General features: G+C 35.1%; 1 protein-coding gene and 1 non-coding gene across 2 annotated transcripts in view; one reads left to right on the top strand and one right to left on the bottom strand.

Moving 5' to 3' along the window:
* The window catches only part of LOC138713719 (serine-enriched protein), a 300,616-nt gene that overhangs the window by 172,501 nt on the left and 105,495 nt on the right, over positions 1–22,620 (top strand). The window lies entirely within an intron of this gene.
* Positions 19,840–19,921, bottom strand: TRNAL-AAG (transfer RNA leucine (anticodon AAG)). Its single transcript has one exon. It is a non-coding gene; the product is annotated as a tRNA-Leu (tRNA).

Genomic DNA, 22,620 nt, shown 5'->3' with positions numbered 1-22,620 from the left:
TCCTTTTGATTTCCTGGCAGCAGCTCATCTTACAGCTTATAGTACACCCCAAGTATTTTAAGCTGCCCACTTGCTCTACTGCCTCATTTAGAATTCTCAAGTTTACTTTCCTTATTTTTCTTCCTATGACAATGGTCTTTGTCTTATTTGCATATATCTTCATCCCATACTGCTCAGAGCTGACATTTATCTCCTGTAGCATATTCCTTAGTATCATCTCCTCTTCTGCTAACAAAGCCATATCAGCGAGTCTTATGCACTTTATTCTTCTTCGTCCTACTGTCACTCCTCCCATGTTCTGGAAACAGTTCTTCACTAAATCCTCCAAGTAGATGTTGAACAGTGTAGGTGATAAAGGGCATCCTTGTCGTACTCCTCTCGCTATTTCACTTCCTTCTGACATTTCTTCTCTTATGCTGACTTTGACTCGTTGTTTCATATAAAGATTACTGAGTAGCCTTCTCTCTTTGCAATCCACACCTATTTCATTTAGGATTCCCATCAGTTTATTCCAATCCATTCTGTCAAAAGCCTTTTCTAGGTCCACAAATACTATACAGAGTGTTTAAAAAATACAGGGCATAATTTCAGGTATGTATTTCCCACATGTAGACAATCAAAATAGTTCATTACAACATGTGTCCGGAAATGCTTTATTTCCGAGTTATGGCCTTCACAACATTGAAATTCACCGGAACGTTTTTCTTTCCGCAGGTCGTTGCCGTCAAAGGAGACATTAAGAGGGCACTCTGACAGTTCATTCCGAGGCGAATGTTACATTCAGTGTTGTGTAGGTACTTGGATCGAAGGTTTCCTGATCGATGGATAGGTAGAGGTGGCCCAATTGCTTGGCCTCCACGCTCACCTGATCTGAACCCTCTCGATTTCTACTTGTGGGACCATTTAAAACCATTGGTTTATTCATCTCCGGTGCCTGATTTGGAATTTCTTCGGAATCGAATTGTGGCATGTTCTGAGGACATACGCAATACTCCTGGAGTTTGGGATCGTGTTCGCAGGTCAATGAGACATCGATGTGAGGTCTGTATTCAGGCAGGAGGTGGACATTTTGAACATCTTCTGTAATGACAACGACCTGCGGAAAGAAAACTGTTCCGGTGAATTTCAATGTTGTGAAAGCCATAACTCGGAAATGAAGCATTTCCGGACACATGTTGTAATGAACTATTTTGATTGTCTACATGTGGGAAATACATACCTCAAATTATGCCCCGTATTTCTGAAACACCCTGTATACACTTATTTGTTCTTCTCTAGGTATCTTTCGCCGATTACAATAAATATATAAAAGTAAATAATAAAAAAATCAGATCCAAGGTACAGTTTGTCACTAGCGAACCATAATTTGAACCCCACAAAATCTCGTGATACGAACTAAACTTGAACAGATTATAATTTCTCAAGCTGTCTCAATAGTCTCTGTGTTTTAAAATCGCCCTGAATCAGAGAAATTGACTGTTGCTTTCTCTGCGCCTGTAGTTCTTATTTTGTTATCCAGAAAGGGGAAGTCAGAATACGCATGACGTGTTCAACAGCGCTGAAGGAGTGACGTGAACGAAGCTACTTGTGAAAGTTTTACGTGACTTTGAAAGCGTTTAATTCCCTCTGAGATTGAATTCTGTTCAGCCGAGTTGTTTCTGGTCTATTTGCATAGTTCAGAAAATGTATTTCCTGCTTCCTATAAGCGCTGTTCCTGTGTTTGACATGGCCAATATCTCTCTCACATGTACAAGCCTGTGACTATCAGCGACAGAATACTTGGAGCGTGACGCTTTCATATCAGTGTTCATGTCTGGAATTACAATATATAAATGCCCGGACACCAATGCGTATGACATGCGCCTGATGTTTCGTCTCTCTAGTCTGCCCTATAACTCACGCTGTATGGATTTTATTATGAACACCAAAATTATGTACATCGCAGTTTCAATGGGACATTGCAAATCTGAAACCAATTACACATTTACAGTTTTGTGTGACAGAGAACCGTGTCTAAATGTCGGAGAGTTTAAATAGAATTTATGTTGAGTAAAGAGTGTTTTGGAATATTTGTTTCGGAATACTTCAGTTTAATAGTGACATAATTTGAAAATAAAGTAATAATAATAATAATAATAATAATAATAATAATAATAATAATAATAATAATAATTACTTACAAATGGCTTTTAGGGAACCCGGAGATTCATTGCCGCCCTCACATAAGTCCGCCATCGGTTGATATCCTGAGCAAGACTAATCCAGTTTCTAGCATCATATCCAACTCTCTCAAATACATTTTAATATTATCCTCCCATCTAAATCTTAGCCTCTCCAAAGGTCATTTTCCCTCACGTCTTCCAATAATAATAATAATAATAATAATAATAATAATAATAATAATAATAATAATTACTCACAAATGGCTTTTAGGGAACCCGGAGATTTATTGCCGCCCTCACATAAGTCCGCCATCGGTTGCTATCCTGAGCAAGACTAATCCAGTTTCTAGCATCATATCCCACCTCCCTCAAATACACTTTAATATTATCCTCCCATCTACATCTTAGTCTCTCCAAAGGTCATTTTCCCTCACGTCTTCCAATAATAATAATAATAATAATAATAATAATAATAATAATAATAATAATAATAATAATAATGATGATAATAATAATAATAATTACTTACAAATGGCTTTTAGGGAACCCGGAGATTCATTGCCGCCCTCACATAAGTCCGCCATCGGTTGCTATCCTGAGCAAGACTAATCCAGTTTCTATCATCATATCCAACTCTCTCAAATACATTTTAGTATTATCCTCCCATCTACATCTTAGCCTCTCCAAAGGTCATTTTCCCTCACGTCTTCCAGTAATAATAATAATAATAATAATAATAATAATAATAATAATTACTCACAAATGGCTTTTAGGGAACCCGGAGATTCATTGCCGCCCTCACATAAGTCCGCCATCGGTTGCTATCCTGAGCAAGACTAATCCAGTTTCTAGCATCATATCCCACCTCCCTCAAATACATTTTAATATTATCCTCCCATCTACATCTTAGTCTCTCCAAAGGTCATTTTCCCTCACGTCTTCCAATAATAATAATAATAATAATAATAATAATAATAATAATAATAATAATAATAATAATTACTTACAAATGGCTTTTAGGGAACCCGGAGATTCATTGCCGCCCACACATAAGTCCGCCATCGGTTGCTATCCTGAGCAAGACTAATCCAGTTTCTATCATCATATCCAACTCTCTCAAATACATTTTAGTATTATCCTCCCATCTACATCTTAGCCTCTCCAAAGGTCATTTTCCCTCACGTCTTCCAATAATAATAATAATAATAATAATAATAATAATAATAATAATAATAATAATAATAATAATAATTACTCACAAATGGCTTTTAGGGAACCCGGAGATTCATTGCCGCCCTCACATAAGTCCGCCATCGGTTGCTATCGTGAGCAAGACTAATCCAGTTTCTAGCATCATATCCCACCTCCCTCAAATACATTTTAATATTATCCTCCCATCTACAGCTTAGTCTCTCCAAAGGTCATTTTCCCTCACGTCTTCCAATAATAATAATAATAATAATAATAATAATAATAATAATAATAATAATAATAATAATTACTTACAAAATGGCTTTTAGGGAACCCGGAGATTCATTGCCGCCCTCACATAAGTCCGCCATCGGTTGCTATCCTGAGCAAGACTAATCCAGTTTCTAGCATCATATCCCACCTCCCTCAAATACATTTTAATATTATCCTCCCATCTACATCTTAGTCTCTCCAAAGGTCATTTTCCCTCACGTCTTCCAATAATAATAATAATAATAATAATAACTTACAAATGGCTTTTAGAGAACCCGGAGATTCATTGCCGCCCTCACATAAGTCCGTCATCGGACCCTATCCTGAACAAGACTAATCCAATTTCTAGCATCATATCCCACCTCCCTCAAATCCATTTTAATATTATCCTCCCATCTACATCTTAGCCTCTCCAAAGGTCACTTTCCCTCGGGTATCCCAATAATAATAATAATAATAATAATAATAATAATAATAATAATAATACTAATAATAATAATAATAATAACTTACAAATGGCTTTTAGGGAACCCGGAGATTCATTCCCGCCCTCACATGAGCCCGCCATTGGTCCCTATACTGAGCAAGATTAATCCATTCTCTATCATCATATCCCACCTCCCTCAAATCCATTTTAATTTTATCCTCCCATCTACCTGTCGGCCTCTCCAAAGGCCTTTTTCCCTCCGGCCTCCCAACTAACATTCTATATGCATTTCTGGATTCGTCCATACGTACTACATACCCTGCCCATCTCAAACGTCTGGATTTAATGTTCCTAATTATGTCAGGTGAAGAATACAAAGCGTGCAGTTCTGTGTTGTGTAACATTCTCCATTCTCCTGTAACTTCATCCCTCTTAGCCCCAAATATTTTCCTAAGCACCTTATTCTCAAACACCCTTAACCTATGTTCCTCTCTCAAACTGAGAGTCCAAGTTTCACAACCATATAGAACAACCGGTAATATAACTGTTTTATAAATTCTAACTTTCGGATTTTTTGACAGCAGACTGGATGATAAGCTTCTCAGCCGAATAATAACAGGAATTTCCCATATTTATTCTGTGTTTAATTTCCTCCCGAGTTTCATTTATATTTGTTACTGTTGCTCCCACGTATTTGAATTATCCCACCTCTTCACAAGTTAAATTTCCGATTTTTATATTTCCATTTCGTACAATATTCTCGTCACGAGACATAATCATATACTTTGTCTTTTCGGGATTTACTTCCAAACCTATCTCTTTACTTGCTTCCAGTAAAATTCCCGTGTTTTCCCTAATCGTTTGTGGGTTTTCGCCTAACATATTCACGTCATCCGCATAGACAAGCAGCTGATGTAACCCATTCAATTCCAAACCCTCTCTGTAATAATAATAATAATAATAATAATAATAATAATAATAATAATAATAATAACTTACGAATGGCTTTTAGGGAACACGGAGGTTCATTGCCGCCCTCACATAAGTCTGCCATAGATCCCTATCCCGAGCAAGACTAATCCAGTTGCTAGCATCATATCCCAACTCTCTCAAATACATTTTAATATTATCATCCCATCTACATCTCGGTTTCCCCTAATGTCTTTTTCCCTCGGGTCTCCCAACTAACACTCTGAACGCATTTTTGGTTCACCCATATGTGCTACATGCCCTGTCCATTTCAAACGTCTGGATAATAATAATAATAATAATAATAATAATAATAATAATAGTACTAATAATAGTGGTAGTGGTGGTGTGGTGGTAGTAGTGATGGTGGTAGTAGTAGTGTTGGTGGTGGTGATGGTGGTGGTGGTCCACTAACAAATATACTCATGGGGGGGGGAAAAATGTTAATTTTTTCCTTTCACCATGTTAATAATGTTAAAACAAGTGCTTATGTAAACATTGACTACTCGAGCGTAGTTACGAGGGCTCCCAGAAAGTAAGTTTCCCTGGCGCTGTTTACAGAAAAAGAACACAATTTCATGGAAAGATTTATTGTAACAGGTACAGATATTGTTGAACTATTTTTCAACATATTTTCCGCTGGAAATGAGATATTTGTCATACCATAGGATCAATTTTTGTATCCCTGTATCGTAGAAGCCTAAGATAGAGAAACGGGAGAATCCCGAAAAAATCCAACTGTGACCTTGTCCACCACAAATATGATTATGAATTTTTTCCCAAGCCTGACAGGGACTCAAATCCGGACTGCCTGTATGAGAGGCCGATAGTTTAGTCCATCCAGTATGTCTCTCTCCCTTCCGTTTTACTTCAATAAACAAAACAAGTGTATTACGCTATCAAATTTCTGTGTCATAGTAGTTTGATAAAATATATATGATAAAATCTTTTACAGTGTAATATAGCATCTTTGATTACATCTAGTTGTGACATAGTTCTGTGATAAAAGTTATGGTCATTATCCTACCTTTGATAAAATCTGTGACAAAAAAAAAAAGAAAATGGCGGACATAGTCTGTGAAAACCACACAACTTTTAATATCACATTATGAATCACATGAAATGTTTCATCATTCATTATTAAATACTTACTAATAAAAACTCTATATACAGACGTTTAACTGTCTTATACTTATACAATGAGTAGCTCGTTTATAAGTCGTGTGTAAATTCCTTACTAATAATCACTACATACGTCGTATATAACAGTATAACTGTTACACAGCTACGTCGTAGTTTCGTCCTTACTTTGTTACGAAAGGTAATAGAATATCTGAGGTTCTCTATTGCATCCGGTAGAGCGCTCTAGTGTGGCGTGTTAAATATCGATAGTACATCTGGCTCTAATCGATTACTACGGTATATTTTGGCCAAAGAGTACAAGCTATAGTAATATTATTCTAATAATTCTATGATCTTTGGTTTGTTCTTCTGTGGTTACAAGGTAACCATCATCATAAAATGACAGTCGATACGAACAGCTGTTAGAGGGGCGGCCATTTTTTTTTGCTATATACAAGGCTTAAACAAGGGGTTTCGTGTATATAACTACTGCAAAGCAATTCCCATTGTATAGCTACAGCCTGTTTATACGTCCATAGCTTATTCACGGTTTATTAGTAACGTTTTTTGTCTCAACTCTGCATAAGTCACGTATAAAAACTATACACCGTTTATTAGTAAGACTGTTAGTATATATAGGATTTCACATTTTCACGCAGAAGTTCTCTCAGCAGAGTTTGATGGATCCTTTTGTATCTTTTCTTTCTACCCCAATCTCTAATCCAGATCGTCGGCTTGGAGTGTAAACCTGCTAACTAACAAAAAGAAAATTTTACAGGGAAACAAAAAACTGAGTATAAATTAACTCTGAAACTTCACCACCTGTAGGCTACTTTGGATTTAGTCTTAAAGTTTCAGAGTTAATTTATACTCTGTTTTTTTGTTACGCCTGTAAAATTTCCTTTTTGTTGGTTAGCAGGTTTACACTCCAAGCCGACGAAATATATTGTGACAGCGACGTGAGATTCGAACTCACGACCAGCGTTCCGCAAGAGAGCAGGTCGCGCGTGAGTCGACACGGGCTCCACGGAGCACTGGGGGACGGCGCGCGGCGAGGAGAAGAGAGAGGAGGTTGCGACACGCTGTTCCGCGGCAGAGAGGGGAAAGTAAAGCAGCTGGTGACTGAGGAGAAAGATCCAGAGAAGTCTGGATATCCGTTATCTTCTAGGCATCTGTCGACCGACCGCGAACTCTCTAGAAACTATGGCTTAGTTATAAATACAACGCGCAAGTGAACGAGATTCATTCAGCCCGTCAGTAAGCCAGTGTTGTTAAAGTCAGTGGAGAGCAAGCCAGACAGTCTTGTGTAGCAGTGAAGCCAGCTTCGAGACCAGAGCGCGACTTGAGTTGTGTCCGTAACTGTGGAGCCTGAAGCCCGGAGTTCGAGTGCAGTGGACCGCAGTTGGGGGACCTGAATTCGAAGTGCAGCGGATCGTCTCTGAAGGTCTGGGGTTCGAGATTCTGTGAACGCGTGTGACTGAGCTAGAACTAGCCAAGACAAACGAGCTGTGAACTGAGAACTGACAGTTCTGTGTTGTAAATAGTGCTTTGTGAATATTAGTTAAGATTAACAGTTCATTGTTGTTCGTAATAGCCCAAGTAAATTGTCATTGTCGTTTGTAGAGTGCATTAACAAACGTGTTGCTGTGCGGAGAGCAAATCCCATTGTTGACGGGAGTGAAATTAAATTGTAGAAAGTGAAGAGTTATTGTTGAGATAATAAAATTACATTGTTGTTCAGTAAAAAAAAAATCTACAATATTTTTTCTTTGATTTCTTCTTTAGTATTAATGTAAAAATCATTACTGCGTATTTTACAGTTACAACAAGCATAGAACTGTAGTGGATCCATTATTAGAACTGTGATGAAAGATATGATAAAAGTTCTGACATAGTGTAATATAGTCAAAATCTTACATTTGATGATATATATTTTATGAACAATTTTATCACACTCTGCGACACAGAAACTTGATAGTGTAATATAGGCCTATAGGATTGTATTAAATCATATAACTTGATGAAAGCACTATTAACAGAACGCTGTAGAATTATATCCAACTGAAATACCGTGATATAATAATGTGTAAAATACACTCTGTCCTACCAACTCTTTGCTGGGAGTAAATGTGGCTATATGAGAAGAGGAAATATAGATAGCTATAACATGTCACGACTGCATTTTACGTCGTTGTGCTCAACATTACCCAAGTTCGTGGCAGGTTCGAAATAAACTTTTCGTAAAGAGGGAAATGTTTTAGTGTAATGTAGGTGCAAACATTATTTTCCTCTATGTACTGTAATTATGACTCTAGATTCATAATGACGCAGGAAAGCTTTTGTCGACTCACTCACACCACTCATTCGAACCCTAGACCCTGAGTATGCTTGTACAAAATGCAAGGAGTTTACGGCAGTCCCAAAATAAATGCGAATACAGTGGTACGTATAGTGGTACTAAAAACACAATGTTTGTATGTTTCTGATTTTAAAATTATTCTATGAGGAATTGGAACAGACTTTTGATCAGTTACCTAGATATGACATGAAAATTTTATTGGGGGGATTTCAATGCTAAAGTAGGACGGGAGGATATTTTTAAACCGACTATTGGAAAAGAGAGCCTTTCGTATAGGTCAGTTTCTGTCAGATGCGTTTCCAAATCACTGTGGGCTAAAGCAAGGAGATGCATATCACCTTTACTTTTTAACTTTGCTCTAGAGTATGCCATTAGGAAAGTCCAGGATAACAGAGGGTTTGGAATTGAACGGGTTACATCAGCTGCTTGTCTATGCGGATGACGTGAATATGTTCGGAGAAAATCCACAAACGATTAAGGAAAACACGGGAATTCTACTGGAAGCAAGTAAGGCTATAGGTTTGGAAGTAAATCCCGAAAAGACAAAGTATATGATTATGTCTCGTGACGGGAATATTGTTCGAAATAGAAATATAAAAATTGGAAATTTATCTTTTGAAGAGGTGGAGAAGTTCAAATATCTTGCAGCAGCAGTAACAAATATAAATGATACTCGGGAGGAAATTAAACACAGAATAAATATGGGAAGTGCCTGTTATTATTTGGATGAGAAGTTTTTATCATCCAGTCTGCTGTCAAAAAATGTGAAAGTTAGAATTTATAAAACAGCTATATTACCGGTTGTTCTTTATGGTTGTGAAACTTGGACTCTCACTTTGAGAGAGGAACATAGGTTAAGGGTGTTTGAGAATAAGGTACTTAGGAAAATATTTGGGGCTAAGAGGGATGAAGTTACAGGAGAATGGAAAAAGTTACACAACACAGAACTGCACGCATTGTATTCTTCCCCTGACATAATTAGGAACATTAAATCCAGACGTTTGAGATGGGCAGGGCATGTAGCACGTATGGGCGAATCCAGAAATGCATATAGAGTGTTAGTTGGGAGGCCGGAGGGAAAAAGACCTTTAGGGAGGCCGAGACATAGATGGGGAGATAATATTAAAATGGATTTGAGGGAGGTGGAATATGATGATAGAGAATGGATTAATCTTGCTCAGGATAAGGACCAATGGCGGGCTTATGTGAGGGCGGCAATGAACCTCCGGGTTCCTTAAAAGCCAGTTAAGTATATCAACTTATTCAGAGTGTCGCAAATTGTTGTATACACATTTTGAAACACTATTTCTCAGCAATGAGAAAAATTGTGTCTTACGTATTGCGTATAATACGACTAATTTAAATCTACATTTGCAAAATACGATACCATTTACTAAAAACGTGGCCTGATTGCTGTCTGGTTTGTAATGATTCATACGCATTAGAGAGTAAGAATGTGTAAAAGCATTTTCCAATCTCGTTACTGTCGATTTCTATTGTGCCTGTGGTTCGTATTATGTGAAAAATGGGGACGTCGGGCCCATAATGAAGATAAAAGGCGTACTGGGAATTGCTTACGTAGAGGGTTGGACACTTCGAGTTCATAAAGGCTGCTAGAGCAATAATTTAGCTTTCGAAAGCTGTCCTGCTTTCGAATAATATATGTGACATTTAGTCTCCGACTTTTTATTTTGTTGTAAATGTAAAAGGTTCTTTTAAGTGTGTAATTTTTTCGTCACAAAGTACGGAGTATTTCTCAAAGGAATAAGGTTGCCTATCTAGAGAGTAGCTTCAACAGAAGTCTTATATAATTAACTGTATTAAAAGAGATATTTCGTAATTTGTCACTGAAGAATAAAATAACCTTATGCTTTCATTTCTTTAATCTTTTAATTACGCAATTAATTATTTTTTAAATATCTGAAGACAGATATGCTTCATCGACATGAAAATGATAAAGAGGAAGACAATCGAAAGAGAATAATGCAACTGAATAGTTGAGCAGTATTCTATAAGCAGATTTTCTACGTTCGGAGCTTCTAAGTCTCTAAGAGATTGCGAATGGAGGGTGAAAGGAGGTTGAAGGAGGAACTCTGGTTTGATTTCAGATGTTGGATCGGTTCAAATAATACGATTATTATCAGTGAAGTTATTATTTTTATTTGAACTTTAAGGTTTATTTAATATTTTAACTACAGACCAAAACGAAGCTGTAAGCGACTATTGAATGAAGGAGGACATAACAGACTTTCAGCCTAATTTGTTTGGCATTCGATGATGATGATGATGATGATGATGATGATGATGATGATGATGATGATGATGTTGACGACGACGACGACGACGACTTTTATAAAATTGGATTAAATTTTATTTCATGTTTTACTTTCATGTCCGATGAAGTAAAAACAGAAATTCTTGCGATGCTGCAGGAGATCTGTTTGGAGGTTTTCATGAAAATTTTATTTTTATTTTATTTGATTACTTTTATTACATAATACAGAATATAATTACGACAATAGAAATAGAAATAAAATAATACAATCAATATAAAAAGAGGATACAATAATATTAACAAAATTTGAGAACCGAATGAGCAGCGCTCGTGTTCGGTCGCAGTTCAGATGTATTATTAGTATAAGAGGAATATATAAAATAAAATAAAATAGGAACTAAAATTAAAATTACAGCTGCAATGAAATAATATAATATAATATAATATAATATAATATAATATAATATAATATAATATAATATAATATAATATAATATAATATTAACATAGAGAAGAATAATATCTTACGTGAATAAAGTAGGACAATTTAATAAAAAAAAATATATATTCCGAAATTATAGAATACAAATATAATATAGGCTGATTAATTTATACACATAGGCTATAAATTTATTTAATGAAATTGAAGTCATTAACACGTTTCTGATTTTCTTATTATATGTTAGTGGGTTACATGTTAGAAGTTCTGGGTGTAATTTAGCTAAAAAATTATACAACCGAGGGCCAAAATTAATGCTATGCTTTAGACCAGCAGATGTGAAACATTCAGGTTCTACTAATGTTAAATTATTACCTCGTCTTGTGTCATGATTACGTGCCTGAAATATAAACTTATTGCGATTTTTGTGATAAAATTTTAACAGAATATATTTATAAACTTGTTCAATATTAAATAAATTAAATTCAGAATAAATTAATTTAGTTGGATAATCAAAACGTTTCTTCAAACAAATTTTAATTATTCGTTTTTGTAGTAAATTTAACGGACTAAGATTAATTTTTGTACTTCCACCCCAACCAATAATGCCATATTGAATAATAGACTGAAAAATGACCAAATAAACATTTCGTAGAACTTTAATAGGTAAGTAGCATCGAAAATTGACGAATTTTAAACAAGTTTTCAATATTCCTAGTACCGAAAAAGTGCTTTCTGGCACGCTGTATGTTTTTTTTTTTTTACAGTAGAGGTTCGCAATCTTTTGATTGCTACGAGCCCCTTTAAGGACATACTTCATTTTGACAGACTCCCTAAAATGATTTAATAAATTTAGGCCGGTAAACATATTTTACTCTTTAAATATTTGCCTATTTTAGTGAATTAAACATTCTTTTAATAAGTTTTTTTAGTTGTACATTTTGAACATATAGGCCCCACATATAATATGAAAAAATAAATCGTACCTCTATAGGCCTACGAAGTTATTTTACGTTATATCACGTCTTCTTAGAAAACACAATTTTTAACCTCGAATCAAAGATAATTCTAACATCTCATATTTCTAATATGATATAATATGAATATTTATTTTGCTATTCAGTCTAAATGACTTATCAGCATTAAAAAAAAACAATAAAATTAAAAAATATAAATATTAATTGAAGTTAAGGTTAAAATAATGCTAACGTTTTCGCCTATTTGGCATTTTCAGGCACTTTTCAAACAATTTCATATAATACATTAATTTACAGTAAACGAAATAACTGTTGAATGTATACATTAATCATTCTTAAAACTAACATATTGAAATCGTGTATAAAAATTAAATAATAAACTATAGTTCGGTTAATTATTGTTTTAATATGTGTGATAGTTGAACTAATTAATCTTCATCTCAACTTGAATTTGCGACAGTAATTAAAACAATTATAGAACAATGGTTAAATTGCATACTTCAAAATGGATTCAAATTATATAAAATATTACCTTGTAATAAAAATTGATTACTTCTATTCGTCCTGATATAAGTAATGGTTAAGAAAATTAGACTGAAAATTTAATTGTAAGTGCATTGTAATTATCTAAGTTGATATGTAATTAATTAAGGTGACAATATTTGGGTTTAATAGAAGTAGTTACAAGTTATATTTAGGCCTACTTTTTCTTATAGTAGGCGTTATTATAGCATAGTTTTTATTTATAGTCCTAGGTTTGTCAAAAAATCTGAAAGTTAGAATTTATAAAACAATTATATTACCGGTTGTTCTTTATGGTTGTGAAACTTGGACTCTCACTTTGAGAGAGGAACATAGGTTAAGGGTGTTCGAGAATAAGGTTCTTAGGAAAATATTTGGGGCTAAGAGGGATGAAGTTACAGGAGAATGGAGAAAGCTACACAACACAGAACTGCACGCAATATATTCTTCACCTAACATAATTATGAACATTAAATCCAGACGTTTGAGATGGGCAGGGCATGTAGCGCGTATGAGCGAATCCAGAAATGCATATAGAGTGTTAGTTGGGAAGCCGGAGGGAAAAAGACCTTTGGGGAGGCCGAGACGTAGATGGGAAGATAATATTAAAATGGATTTGAGGGAGGTGCGATATGATGATAGAGACTGCATTAATCTTGCTCAGGATAGGGACCAATGGCGGGCTTATGTGAAGGCGGCAGTGAACCTCCGGGTTCCTTAAAAGCAAGTAAGTAAGTTTATTGCATTTATTTATTTTTAATTAGAATTAAATTTACGTTTATTTTATTTTTTGTTGTTGTAATTATTGTAAGTTTATTCCTGCAATTATTATAATATTATTGTATATTATATGTCACTGCCGCCGGGTATATACCCAATTGTAATGTTAATAAATACATATATATTAACAAGTTCATGTAAATTACGTATTGTATAAGTAAGATAACAATGTATGAAAATTGGGAATGCACTGCAATGTGGGGTAAACTTGACCATAAAACAAACAAAAATTAAACCATGATATAACCCTATTTGTGTCTTAAAATAATAAAACATACTTAACAAATGGAGAAAAAATAATGCACTTCACAAATATGTTCAGTGCATCTGATGTCATGGTTTAAATCCTGTTTATAGTCAAGTTCACCCGAGTTTATGGTATAGAAAATAGTTCATTTCAGAGGAAATAGGGAGGGTAGCAGACCCCGTGATATACCCTATAAGGTCTTCCCTAAAAAGACTTGCCCCCTCAAACAAAAACTGAAATGACGCCCCTCATATTTTCGCTGGCAGAGTTAAGGCCATAAGGCCTTCTCTTCCACTCAACCAGCCTTAATCAATACAATACATATTTAAATTACGAATATTTACACTACTTAAAAGTTTCTCCAGCAATATTCTTCAGTTAAGTTTTAACGACTAGTAGACTACATATTTATCTAAATTTAGATAAATGTATAAGGTAAAGTAGTAACTTAATTTATGAGCTAATTTAATTCAATCAATTATAATTAATTTGAGATTTTAGATAGCTAGCAAAAAATGATGAAAATTATTTTAATATAAGCTTACTAGAACTATATTACAGGGAGAAAAAAAAATATATATATATAAATCTAAAATATATTTCTATAATGGGAATATTAATGTAATTGCTATTAGAGGTTTTGTAAATCTATTTAGAGAAATTAAGATAATAATAAGAATGGACAGATGTTAGTTTCATTATAAGTAATAAATATTAATCAGCAATTAATCTGTTAAGTAAGAATTTATGTAATTTTGACCTAAATGAAGTTATTGTCCAACAACCCCTTACATCACTCTGAAGCGAGTTCCAATTTCTAGCAACTGAAACTGTATAAGATGAAGAATATAAAGATGTCTTGTGGTAGGGTATAATGAGTAAATTGTTAAGATGAGATCTTGTACTTAGCTGATGATATGCGGATAAATTTTGAAAACGAGAAGCCAAATAGACTGGGGTAACGGTGCGCAGAATTTGAAATAAGAAAACAAGAGAATGCAGGGCTCGTCGATCGCTTAGCCTTAGCCAAGACAGAGTTTGGAAAGACGGGGAAACATGATCATTCTTACGAATATTACAAATATAACGGACGCACGCATTATGCACACGTTGTAGCCTGCTGCTCAAATTTGCATTTAGATTACTTAATATAATATCGCAGTAGTCAAAGTGTGGCATCACGAGTGTTTGTACAAGGATTAATTTTAATTTATCGGGAAGAAAGTGCTTCAGTCGCTTTAATGAGTGAATAATAGAAAATATTTTTTTGGAAGTGTGATTCACTTGTTCATTCCATTCCAAGTGACAATCCATATAAATACCAAGGTTCTTCACAGTCGAGCTGTATGGAATAGTAGTATTATTTACAATTATCGGTGGCAAATTTTGTTTGTCACACTTCGATCTTTGATGTTCTATTAAGATTGCCTGCGATTTACTTGCATTTAAATTAAGTCCGTGCGTTTTCGACCATATGGATATTGAATTCAAGTCATCATTAACTTTAGTTATAGCGTCATTTATGTAGTTAGGTCGAGTATGCAGATGGTTGTTTGAAGACTGTATTTCCATGAACGTTTTAGAATCGATTTTTGTAACATTGCAATACTTTTTGATGCAAGAAAACAACTATAATACGAACATGGCAAGAGATTTGTACCGTGGAGTATGACATTGGTCAATGTTGATTCTAATAACCCTTGATTACGTTCTTAATTGAAGACAATACAAAATAAAAGAGAACATAATACCGCATAATGTGGTGACTCTAATGCTTTACTTAATGTCGTGTGTCAAGGTTTACTCGTACTTATAGCGCTCCAATCTTCGTCTTCCCCAAGGCCTCACACGGACTACCACACGAGGTCAGTCCATCTAGTATCCCCTCGAGAGACGTCGCTGGCGTCATCCAAAAAGAACACGCATCTTCTTTTTGTGCTTGTCTGTCGCCTAATGACGTACATGTTACTGCATCAGAAGTGACGGATTAATGATGATGTATCGTGGATGATACATAATGACGCGGGACTGATAAAAATACTCGCGAGGGACTCAATAGACAGAAACAAATGAAGACCTTGCTCCCATAATTGGTTTCGTCACACATTACACACATATTTTCCCCTCAAGTGTCCCTCCCCTTGTTTTTCCCGAGATAGTTTGCAGCAAGGCAGGCACTGATGCAAGTGTTGTAGGAAGATCGTCACAGAACAAGGATGTCCGACTTCCATGGGTATTTCGCATTTCCTGTAGATACAATAATTCGTTACTTTTCTCTAGTGACACCGCAATATTTTATAATACGCTCTTTCATTATCAATGAACGATGTTTGTGTTGATTTATGTGACTAATCTATGAATGCTGATATCTATTTAGTCATACTTTTACTTACTATAGACCTATATTATTATTCTTATATAGCTCACGTAAGAAACGATTACCGAAAAGCAATGGTGGCGTTGCTGTCTGTTTTGGCGTGTGTATGTAGGCACGCCGAGGACGGAGAGGTGCGAGCCGATGGAAGTACTGTCTCTTCCAAGATGAACAAATGAGGACATCGCTGTGGAAATAAAGAACGTAGCAAGAGAAAAATTCGAAGTTAATTAAACGCGCAACATAATATGTTTACGAATGAAATAATAATACCGTGCGATACAAGACACGTATTCACATGCAATGGAACAAACTAAAGTCGTAATGTAACTATCACAACGCAAGACTGATCCTATCGATGTCATTTCTCTTCCGACTGTACTCTCGAATATCATTCAAGTTACCTCGTGACCTTTCCTCTCGCCCGCTCTTCCTTATCGCAGTGTTTGATTCGCATTCCTTCCGTCGGTAATCCGTGGTTGCGAGACCTATACCGAAGTGCATCACCATCTGTTAAAAACGCAGTAATCATAGGTTACAAAACGACTGTTAAACAGTAACCCTGGTTAAAATGTAATATCTGTGCACCATTCATAATCACTGATTACTTAAACATGGTTACCTGACACCTAATTTAACCAGCGTAAAGTCTATGATGATACATTGTTTCTACAAAATGACTAAAGGAAAGCATCCATTCCTCTGCAAAGATAATAGTCAGCGTCTGAAAACGACTGCGCTTACTTCGTTCTACATGGAAAAGAACGTGTCCTATACGAGTATTTTCGCGTTGCATTTGTTTGTCTTTGGGCGCTGTTATGTTTCCGAGTAGCATTTCTTTATTTTTAGAGCTGTTAGGTTAAAATCGTACAAAATGGAAAATTAAATGCAAAACTGATTAGACTATATCTCAACAGAGTTTGAAGCATTCATAGATTTAGTAATTACTATATTTAAATATATTATATATGAAAAAGATGGAATATCCATAAAGGAAAAGGATGAAGAAGTTTAGTACGAATGCGTGCACGATCCAGAACCGCGTTCATTCCAGGGAAGTGTGCATTATCCTAAGATCCATCCGTAACCTCTCTTCGTTCAGTCAGTGACGTAGAGAAAGAGATACTCGAGTGTTTCCTCTTAAAATACAGAAAATATCAGTTGCATAGAATTGTAATATAAGCAGCCGACCCATAGGGGAAATACGACTGTTTCTGTGTGTTATTTTAAGTGACCCATTAGTTGCAGCAGGTATGACAATGTAGATTTTGCCAAACGAAATCCCTCCTGAAATTTTTTGTCACCTAATTCCTCGTAAGAATTCCCTCTTTTCTTTAAAGAAACTTCACGCTCACCATCGTCTCTATCCAAATAATTCAAGTACTGTACAATAATAATAGTCTTTAAAATAATCAGCTGCCATTTTCTTTTACTTGGCCTACTAATCATTGATTATCATTATCTCCTTTAACCGCTTGAATATAGCCGGTTAAAGATCACCGTAGTTAAACCTCCTATTTAAGTCCTAACAGAGGTCGATTCACCGTAATGCGCTTAACCAGGGATTAGGTGGCAATTTTAACCGGTGGTTAAACTAACCGACGTTGATGCACGTGGGCATTAGTGTTCAAACAGTGTTGTAAGAACTTACTCTAGAGCAGGGATCGGCAAAAATGTCATCGTGATCACTAGCAACAGTGACGTCGCAGGGGCAGCGCAGTAAACTGTCTTTGCTTCACCCCCTCCCTTCCGTCCAACTCCTCTACAACTCCAGTACACAGGCATCTATCAGTGGCGGGTTATCTGATTACTTATTTCATAATATTATAGTGTATAATAGTGCATAATGGGACTTCAGTCATTGTTTACTTTCAAAAGATAATTGTCAAAAAGACTGCTTTGCGTCTCCAGAATATGATCTTTTATCAAATACAGGTATAACTTTTGTGAAATAGAATTTTTATTTTTAGTATATGAATTGTCCTTCATTATGAAATATGTATGAATGTATGTATGTATGTATGTATGTATGTATGTATGTATGTATGTATGTATGTATGTATGTATGTATGTATGTATGTATGTATGTATGTATGTATGTATGTATGTATGTATGGATGTATGTAATGCTCAACCAGATTGATTCAACATCATTTGGTTTCTGGCAGATCATTACAAAGTCCCCGTAGAGGATTTAAAATTTACAAGTTTTTTACAAACATTTAAATGTTCTCAATTCATAACAGAATTTTCCTCATTACAATGGACACACTGAGGTGATGGTAAAATACCCAGTTTATATAGATATTCCGCCAGACAGTCGTGTCCTGTGGCAATCCTCATGGCAGCTACAGTCTCTTTACGGGGATGATCAGGAAGTATCTCTGACTTGTCAACAAGACCAGTCCATTTCTTGCCATCACGCTTTATTTTAAGACCTGAAAGAAATCTTTTTAAATGAGCGGTTAACTAATCGTTTCAAGTTGTGATACAAATGTTGGGAGGTCGTCTGTAACAATATTTCAGTCCCTTTTTTGCTAGGGAGTGCGCAATCTCATTCCCTGAATTACCAACATGCGAGGGTATCCACTGGAGGACAACGACGACTTGTAACGTTTTGAGTGAGGCAAGGGATTTTCTGATCTCGACAGCTCTTTAAATATAATTTATTTGATACAAATTGTCTTATTTAACACTAAATTGTAATCGAATTACATGTAACTAAACATATCTACAATTTGCTATTATTATTATTATTATTATTATTATTATTATTATTATTATTATTATTATTATTATTATTATTATTATTATTATCTGTGTCGCTGTTATTTATATTTGATGTGCATTTTCATACTGGTTGAATGGAAGAGACGGCCTTTTGATCTTAACGCTGCTAGTGAAAACAAATGAATTAAATAAACAAATAATTAATAATTTAAATTGTAGGTATCAGTCTTTATCACTGTAACACATTGTAAACAGTCTATGAGGTCTAGTTCTGAATCATGAATACAACGTCAACTTCAGCAAGATACTGTGGCACGCGTCAAATATGACGTCACGTCAATATAGTCTATGAACAGCTAACCTTACATCCGTACGTCCTGGGATAAAATACGGTCCCTAGTAATCAATGTAAGCGGGAATCTATCCAAGCGCAGCTCCGGATCAGCAGGCAAGCGAGCCTACCGACTGAACTACGTTAGTGACTATACAAAAATATAAAATACACAACAAGCAGACTAATTCAATTTACAAGCATACAAATTCAATAGTTGAGCCATACAAAAATATACAATAAATAGCTAGCAAAGTAATTCAATTTACAATCATAAAAAGTTCATCAATTGAGCTATACAAAAATATGCAAAAATTTAATAATAGCTATACAAATATATGAAATATTATCTTACACCGTTTATTTACAGCAGGGACGGGAAACACGTATTGTAAACAGAGCAGTATTCATGAGTACCTAGGATAGCAGGAGAGCCTAAGCTCTCAGAGAGACTGTTCCCCGTCGCTGATTTATAGCGTCTAATTGACATAAACCTAATTACTGAAAGCTTATTTGCAATGGAGGTTAATTTTCAAGCAAAAATATTCATTCATTACATAATTTCAAAATATAGCTTTGAAATAGACATGTTTCATTTGGAAGATGTGTAACTTGACGTTATATTGTGATTACTCGTAATGGAGTCATCTCATACAAAATATGGCAGCGGTGGGATTCGAACCCACGCCTCCGAAGAGACTGGTGCCTTAAACCAGCGCCTTAGACCGCTCGGCCACGCTACCCACAGCTGTCTTCCTTTCAACCATTGAGTTAAAAAGTACGCCTACTTATCTTATAGGTGCTGTAACAGCTGTTTTCCAGGAATTTCCGTAGAATGCAGGTTGAAATACATAACTATACCTCATTTGAGGACTTGATGTATAATTTGAAGACCTCAGATTTTTAGGCTGTAAAAAACATGATTATCTAAAGCTCCTGAAATAGGTCACAAAAACATAAAAAAAAAATTAGGCTTTAAATACTACAGGATGATCCGTTTGGATATAGATAAAATAAAAACACAGTAAAACATTTACTACTGAACTTTAATTGTTGAAACTTTGTGCAAACAACACTGAAAGATGGGAGATTCCTCTGAGCTCAACATGACCCCATTGCGCACCCTGCACAACTCATAACTGTGATGCAATTCAGTTGATGTCAGTTGTAACATAAGAGGAGTTATTTGTTGAAAAACTTGATTAATTTTTACTCTCAGATCATCAATGTTCCTAGGTTTCTGTGAATAGACAATGTCTTTAACAAAACCTTACACGAAGAAGTCAGGAGGGGTTAGATCTGGGGAGTTTGGGGACCAAGCCAAGAGATAGCTGCTTCTCGTACTGGGTTTCGCCTGCGACCTTCTGCATGTTTTTTTTTTTTTTTTTTGTTTTTTTACCTGTTTCTACAAATGAGGCGTCTAGAATCAAAACCCTCCAAGTCCATAAAACAAAATTTGTGGGAAAATGGGAAAAAAACTGTTTCCATATAAATAAACATTCTTGGGATATAAACAATGCTTTTATCAAGTATTTTATTATCATTAGATACATTCAAACAAATTACAGGATTGTCCCTGCATTGAAACTAACAAATTCGTGAGGTTAAAATAGCACCTAACTGATTTTGAAACTGAAAAGTGTATTTGGAGGCTTTTGAAAGTAAGAGAATTAGTTCTAAGCATAAAAATGAGTCAAAAAGGAAAACATTTTAACTTTAACCTTACAAACTATGTAGGCAATGAAACCCAGACACGAAGTATGATTATGCACATGCTTTAAACATAACAGCAGTATAAATTTGAATATGTTACACTTTTGAAGTTCATACAAACTTTACACAATTTGTCACATTCCTCTTCCCCCAGATTAACAGTTTCTTCTTCTTCTTCTTCTTCTTCTTCTTCTTCTTCTTCAATGGTATTTCTTGAATTTATAATCTCCACATAAATATCAATGCTCTTGCCAATCAGGCCCAAAGTGCTTCTCCAAAAGTTTGGTCACGCCTTTTACCTTAAGTGAGTTCAAAGGCACTCCAAGGCTTACAGTAGAATATCAGGATCAACCATTTTGAAATTCTATTGATTTTTCTTATTACTACCTTTGCAACAACGGTGTCAGTTCTATAGTTAAACTTATCTTGCACTGTTATCTGTTCTTTCAATGCAGAGCATCTTAAAATAAATCTTTTACAGGGACTGAACTTAAAATAGCAGGAGATCTTAAAATTATGTCTGGCCTACATATTCACTTCCAAGATTAAAGACTGTTCCATGTTTGCCAATAACATCTTTATATTCTTGAGGATCTACAATCACTTCCTTATTTCTTTTTCGATTACTCCAAATATGCGATCGGGAGGGAGAAATGAATGCCCAACCACAGGAAATGTAATTTACACTTTTTTAATAGTTAGAGGTGCTTCAATGAGTAGCCATTTAGTGTACAAGCTGGTATAGCAGGAGGGCCAAAAGAGGAGTACCGACAAAATTAAGTAATTAATTATTAATTGGTAAGAATAGGCGTACAGTATGTTATAATAATTTAATACTGTACATAATATTTATATTCATCATATTATATTTTCTATGTGATGAAAATATAATTTCAACCACACATACCTTTCTTTCCTTTTCATTTTTCTTTTCCATTTCTCCCTATTTAGTCTTTTTACAGGAGCTTTTCTTTGTGAACGTTTTTGTAACTCACTGCTCTATCTATCCACAATTTCACTGAATATTATTAGAGTAGAAATTAAACTTAATAAGGTTTAACAAGAGCTTAACCACACAAATAATAAATCTACATCGCACAGCTGAGGAATGCTGGGTAAAGGAGTCTCACAACCTGATTGGCAGAAAGGGACTTGGAGGTTTTTGAAACTAACAATGGCCGAAATTCAGTTGGATCTAGCGGATATTGAAACTAACCCTAACTTTTGTCCAGCATTTTCAGAGGAATCCAGCGGATATTGCAGAAAAATAATCCCAGCATCGGATTGACCATGTGAAGATACACAGAAAAATAACTTTAACTAATTTTTTTCCTTCGATGGACTTGGCGGGTTTTGATTCTAGACGCCTCAAATGTTGGATGCCACAACATTATGGAATTGTATTTAGGCATATTACGCACACCATACTCACGTCGAAATTCCATTTGAACTCTTTTAACACTCTAAAATTCAGCATACCAAAGAACACATTGTGCCCGCTGTTGATTTGTAGTAGCCATTTTAATCATCTGCGATTTTCATTTGTCCTTTCAGATTATTCATTGTTGATTGTTGTATATGGATAGTCCCATCTTTGAATCATAATATAAGTAGCAAGAAATTTTTCCCGCCTATCATAATAGCTTTATAATAATAAATTAATATCATCCATACCCAAATAAATCAGACTGTATTTCTAGACAATGAAAATATATTTTTGTCTTTAAAA

This window comes from Periplaneta americana, chromosome 14 (assembly GCF_040183065.1).
Source record: "Periplaneta americana isolate PAMFEO1 chromosome 14, P.americana_PAMFEO1_priV1, whole genome shotgun sequence".
NCBI lineage: Eukaryota > Metazoa > Arthropoda > Insecta > Blattodea > Blattidae > Periplaneta > Periplaneta americana.
Note: the sequence above shows the minus strand (reverse complement) of the source record. Positions and strands in the feature narration are given on the sequence as shown.